Source organism: Vicia villosa, unplaced genomic scaffold (assembly GCF_029867415.1).
Source record: "Vicia villosa cultivar HV-30 ecotype Madison, WI unplaced genomic scaffold, Vvil1.0 ctg.005397F_1_1, whole genome shotgun sequence".
Lineage (NCBI taxonomy): Eukaryota > Viridiplantae > Streptophyta > Magnoliopsida > Fabales > Fabaceae > Vicia > Vicia villosa.
In genome coordinates, this window is record NW_026706615.1 from 74,486 (window position 1) to 81,681 (window position 7,196).

A 7,196-nucleotide genomic window follows, 5' to 3' on the forward strand; every position below is an offset into this window, starting at 1 on the left:
GATACCACAAACCCATAAGAACCATGGTCACCAACATAATAGAACAGTCACCAACGGTACCTGTCATGAATATCCCACCCCACTCATAGGTGAATCTAGGTCAAGGTAGGTCAAAAGGTCTCCAGCGTTAGCAACTCTCCTGAAACACCATCATTGTTGCAAATACATGCCAACAACGGTATCCCATTCGAGTCTCGGCTGGTCGTGGGTCTCATGATCGCAATCAACAGAACCTAACATTCTGTTGGCGTCATGACTATCCACTCTATCCTAGGTATCCTATGTGTTAACTCTGGCCTGGGTATTGGGCCTTTTACCTCATAGAACATCCCACCCAACCTGCAAAACAAAGCAGAAAAATATGTGGCCCCCACGGGGACCCATAGTATAGTCCAGATGCATGATATGCAAGCGGAAAATAAACATGATATGCAAGCATATATACAACATGTAAACAAATAAACAAACAAACAAAGAAACACCAAATAAACAAACAAACAAAGGCTAGGATCGACTCGCTAAGAACGGACCAGCACAGGTCTAGCAACGTCCCCAGCAGAGTCGCCAGCTGTCGCTACCGCGAAAAATGGAATCAGAGTCGCCACTAATATATTCATCCCATCGCGCGAAAGGAATATCAGAAAACCTAACTCAGAACAAGAACAAGGTCTTTCGACCAGAGAACAGGGCACGGGAGTCGGTTACGCAAGGGGAAGGTGTTAGCACCCCTCACGCCCATCGTACTCGATGGTATCCACCTATGTTTGTTTCTATCTAAAGGGTGTATCTATGTCTAAAGCCTAAATGTGAATGAATGCAAAAGAAACACTGGGAAAAGAAGGAATTATTTACAAGTGTGTTCGCTTAGGCCCCGCGACCCAATGCCTACGTATCCTTTTCAGGAATCAGAACGACCGTAGTTCGGCTCCATAGTTTCCATTTGTTTTGTGTTTTTTAGTTGAACAGAGGTTAAGGTCACAATCCACGACGCTCGACCTTTGGAGACTTATACGCCTATTTTTGGAAAGGACTTAACTTGTTCTTAAGCAGAATGAACTTTGGTTTGTGTTTTTTATGTAACTACATGATGAACAAAACCCAATACAAGGTTTCGCACCACTTCGTTACTTTGTTTTAATTCGAGCCTTTATTAAGTGTTTTAAATGTTTTTGGTTGGGTATTTTTTAAGGGAATTTACTTTGCGATTCGAATCACATAAAAATGTATAATGATCGAGAAGCAGATTAGGGAATGAATCCCACTCACTTCTATCCCATTATATAATGTTCAAGAAACAGATTAGGAAATGAATCCCACTCATTTCTATTCCATCAATTAATGTTTGAGAAACAGATTAGGGAATGAATCCCACTCATTTCTCTCCCATTAAGTAGTGACCGAGAAACAGATTAGGGAATGAATCCCACTCATTTCTATGCCGCTAAGTGATTGAGAAACAGATTAGGGAATGAATTCCACTCATTTCTATGCCGCTAAGTGATTGAGAAACAGATTAGGGAATGAATCCCACTCATTTCTCTATCACTTTCTTAATGTGATTCGGATCTTTATTTATTAGTGTTTTAATGTTGAAAAAGAAAAGAATGAACAAAGGGGAACTAACCTATCTTCTAATCTAAGTTATTCTAATCTACAAATGACCCTAAGGTTAAGGATAACTATCCTAACCTATCTCAATTCCTCTTAACAAAGAAGGAAGAGTCTAAGGGAACATGGCAAAAGAATGGAGTTACAACTCCAACAAGATGAGAAGAGAGCCCTAGGGCAGTAGCAAACCAAGGAAATAAGTGTCCTAAATCAAACACAAAAGCCATATGGCACTACACGAAAATATTCACAAAGAGTTACCAAAGTATCGCATAAATCGTCACTTAACAATTAGCGAACAAACATCCATTGATCGAAACAAAAAGCAAATGAAAAACATGAACAAAGCTTAAAGTCAGTAGCAATTAGTTCATTTATAGGTCTAAGATCTTATACCAATCCATGTTAGTCAATTAACTTGAAGCAAACAAAGTTCTAACAAAACTACACAAAACTAGGTCAAAACTAGTTAATAGAATTCAAATTAGGAGTGAAGTTAGAAAGATGTGATCAAATGATGGGAATCAGTAGTTAATAACCTCTAAGAGGTTTCTAAACAACCATAAAATCATGTCAAGTAGTCTCATACAAAATTATAGGTCATTTGGACAAGTTATGATACAATCGCTAACTAAAAGCAAGCCATTTACATGTAAGAAAGGAAATTTGAGCGAAATAAGAAGACACGATTTAAAAATCTAATTCCAGGTCCTAAAACCTCTTAAACAAACCTAGGAATGTCCTCAAAAAGTATTAAAAGCATTGTACAATTGCATCATCATTTACGGGCAAAAACAAACAACAAACGTACATAAATGCACAATAATCGAACGCTAAAGGAACTACTCTAAAAACCCTACTAAAATTTAGAATCAGAACTTCCTCTTTGATACATGACATCCTATATATCTCTATTGAATGTACACAAAAATGAATGGAAAAAATCAGTTTGCAAGTTATTCAATCAAGCCTAAATGCACAAGGTATCTAAACCAAAACAAAATCGACTACACTTTAGAAAACAGTCCATTAAAAATACCAAGATAAGTCCTAAAATTCTTAGAAAAATATTACAATTATCTACACACATTAAGCTATCTAAAATATATTTTTATGGATTTTTTATTTTAACCAAAATTGGATTATGAATAAAAAATTAGAAGAGAACCAAGTTTCAAAACAACTCTCAAAATCTGTCAACCAGGGGGTGTGTTAGTGAAGCAATTTGAACTAAAAAAAGTATTTGTTAGCGTTTGGGCCTGATCAGAGGAGGTGCAGAAAGAAAAGCTGAGGCCCAGACTGTTTTGTTATCCCACTTTTATTTCATGCAACATTTATTTTGTTTATTCTATAGTTTTTAGAAAATGTATCGTGACACATATAACATTCACATGAAATCAATTGGTCACCACATTTTAAGTCATATAGGACAAAGAACACCCACAAACCAATCACATGCCTACACCTCATCATCTCAATAATGCAAAAGAAAACAAAAGCCAGAAAATGGGGAAGGGAACCAGTCCCGTCGCGCCACGCATCCAGATCGGAGAAAGAAAGAAAAAGAAACAGACGCCGGAGTCACTATTCCGGTCGTCTTCTCCGTTTGCTCCCACGGCGGAGCTCGGTCAAATTTTCCAGAAAAATAAAAAGGCACCACCTTCCTACTCTATTTCTCGTGTAGATCAAGGATCTACCATTAGTTTCTTCCAATTCTCTCTCTATCATTCAAACCGAACCAAATTATGTAAACCCTAACATTCAAGATCTACTCTAAAACACACAAAATAGGTACCAAAGCAATCCTCATGCTGCAAGAAACTCAAACACGCAATCCATACACTCATAAGAGGTCTATATCACGCAAACAGAATACATGCTCAATGAATATGCAACAACTTCAATGCAGACATGGTGGTCTAAATCCTAACCCAATCCCTGATGACGGGTTCCAGGCCTATATGCTTCTAAAGCAATGGAGAGAGTCACTTACTTGGAGAGATATTGATCAAGATTTGAGGAGATTGCTTTCTTTATTCTTTGAAGGAGATGATGATGATTATGGAGCATTCAAGTTTGATGAAAACCTTGGATCTTGGCAACTCTACTAGTGCTGAAGATGGTGATGATTCATGGAGCAGGACCTTGTGGCTTCGGTTATGGGGTGAGGATGGTTCAAGAAGAATTTGTTGAAGGAGGTTGTTACGGTGAGAGAGGGATGAAGTGAGAGAGAGTCGTAGAGAGAGTAATGAGAGAGAGAAAGATCAGAGTGAAAGAGAATTTGAAATTGAGAGAAAAATCATGGTGAAGCGTGTGCCTTGGTGTAGTGTGAACTTCGGGTTTTATAGTGAGGGCATGGAGTGTATGGTAGGTGGTTCATTGTTGTATCATGAGGATGAGGTGTAGCAGATTTTTATGAGTTATTTATTCCCTTCCTTTTGCCAGCTTAAAGAGCAAGTTGTTGTTTTTTATAGTAAGTTCTTACGTGCTTTTCGTTTCAGCTTTTGTGCATGGCTACAAATGGAAATAGGTGTGCCCACCCCTGACATACAAACACTATCCTTTTGCCACAGGATTATGGTGATAATCTCTCCCTTGACCATTGCTCACGTGAACCTTATATATGTCAGGCCAAGGTACCAACTTCCAACATGTATAACTCATGCCATAGCTCATCATTTGCTTCAGATTTGGGATCATTGTAAAGAGTGTATGGAGGACAAGAGTTTTTATGTTTGTAGGTCTCTGGAATAAAGCTTTGAAGTATGAGCAATGTGATCATAAATATGCTGTATCCTCATTGCATGGGCCCTCATGAGTGTAACTTGGAACATGCCTTTGCCTTAGTCAAAACGAGGCTCGGTGAAGTCACGACTTTAGAGCTCTATAAATAATTCAAAATTCATCCCAATTGCTTAATTCTTGAATCAATGGATAGCCAACATGGAGATGAAGAGATCCATACTAAATTTGTACTTTGTGAGCCTTTATATTTCTCTAAAACCAATCTCAAAGTAAGCACGCCACGTGCTTGATCATTTGCATGCATTGGCGAAAAAGCTGCCTGGAAACTTGCCTTGATTTAGTGAAATCTTCTGATTTTGAGCCTCTTTATCTCTCGTTCCTTGCCCCATATGAAAAAATTCCCAACTACAATGTTGTAGAGGGCCATGAAAGGAACAATGTTGCTCTTGAACTTGTCTTGAAATAAGACCTAGATCCTTGTGTAAATATGCTCTGAAGTCAGCTGCCCAGCTAAATTTGAGAATTCCAAAACTCCCCAAATTTTTCTAAGTATAGAACTTGCCCTTTTTAGAAATCTTAAATTTCAACTAACTTTCCACAAATGGAATTTTTGATGATTTACTTGATTTTATTTATTTCTTTGACTTTTCCTTGACCGATTACCCACAAAAAGTCAATGTTTGACTGTTTGACTTTGACTTTGACCAAAAAGTCAACATTTTCTGATTTTTCTAACTTCGGATGAATTTCCTGATTAATCCATTTCGGAACCAATTCTCAATCAACTTCCAACCAGATGAACTCCAGTGAATGATATTTCTTCAAGACAGCCATATTTCACGTCCACAGACACCTCCTGATTAAATCCTGACCAGGACGTCAACAGGGTTGAATTTGGTCAAAACCTTAATCTGAAAGCCCTGATGAATATGAGATTTGTATCTTTTAACTTGAGCTTTGATTTGGAGAGAATAAAACCCTGATTTTAGGAGTATGCTGATGGAAATGATCCTCTATAATCAGACTTCAGATCCTTTCTTCTGAACCAAGGGGTTTTCTCAACCTCGGCCTTTTTTTGTCAATTTTCTTGGGCAATAACTGTGATATGGATGAATGTGTTAGATGAATGACCTACATGCGATATGTACATGAATGTGATATGAAAGCCGATTGGATATAAATAAATGGGCAAATTTTGGGGTGCAACAGTATGCATAAATTTGGTTTTATATGGTGTACAAATAGGTTGGATTCAGGTTCGATCTGGGTGAACCCGATTCCTTAGTGAACCAATTGTTGATGATTTGGTAACACATACATATGAGTCTATTGGACTTTCTGATCCCTATTGAATACGTTTAAATGATTGATGTGTGATTATGAATTATATGATGATGAGATGTGTGTGATTACGACGTGTATGATAATGAGTTGGGTGTGGGAATATGTTAGTGTGGTGTTTTATGGAATATGTATGTAGATGTTTGTGATTATGCCTTGCAGCTTATGTCGTTTAATTGTTGATGTGAATTCTCATTCATTTGCTTTGATGTTGTCCACCATGAACATCTTGTAGATTCTCAAGAAATTTGTCGTTGTAAATGGAAGATAGCTCTTGGAGTTACTACTTTTAGTTTTGACATTATTTTTTGAAATCTTGCTCTTATTTTGTAACATTGGGGTTGAGAATACTTGTTTTGCTTATTATGTTACTGTTGGAGTTTAATTAATTACTCGGTTTATGTTTGAAGTTGTTGATAGTTGAATATGATAACTCATTTCCTTGAAAGCAGTTTTATATAATTTGAATATTGAAACTAAATGTCCTAAGTTGTGATGTTTTATTTATTAGAAACAACGTAGATACCACCACAATGATACCCTAAGTGAAGTTGAGGGTGTGATGCCATGTGTTGTGTCACGTTGTTATTTCTGCTGCATATTTTCTAGGTGTTTGAATTATTAAAGGAGTTTCATTGGTGACACCTTAGAATGTTGTGTAATGCTTAATATATAAGTTTCAAGTTCTAGGGTGTTACAATGGTAACTGAAACAAAATCATAATCCTTCAGAAATTCGAGCCACCTCCTCATCCCCATATTCAACTCATTTTGATCGAATAAGTACTTCAAACTCTTGTGACTATTGAACACTACAAATCTGGAACCAAATAGATAATGCCTCCAAATTTTTAACACAAACATCACTACAGTCAACTCTAGATCATGCAAGGGTAATTCTTCTCTTGAACCTTCAACTGTTTCAAAGCATAAAGCCACGACCTAACCATTCTGCATAAGCACACCACCTAGACCTATGTTCGAAGCATCACAATACACAACAAAATATTCACTTAGACTTGGAAAAATTAAAATTTGAGCAGAATTTAACTCTTCTTGAGTTCTTGAAAACTCTCTCCACACTACACATCCCAAACATGAGCTTGAACCTTTTGAGTCAAATGAGTTAAAGGAAACACTAACTTTGAAAAGCCTTCAATAAACCTTCTGTAATAACCAGCCAAACTCACAAAACTTCTGATCTTAGTAACAGACTTCGGACTTTCCTACTATAACACAACATCAACCTTTGAAGGATCAATAACACTACCACCACTAGAAATCCCATGGCCAAGAAAACTCACTTCTCGCAACTAGAACTCACACTTGGATAACTTTGCATACAACTTCTTCTCTTGCTTGGGACGAAAATCCTAAACAAGTTGGATGATCAAACTAATTTCCTAAAGGGCTCGACACCTGATAGGGTGAGAACTTTGATGCCGAATTTTCAATAAACATCGAATAACTGTCGTGCAGTCCTGCCATCACTATTGTTGGAAT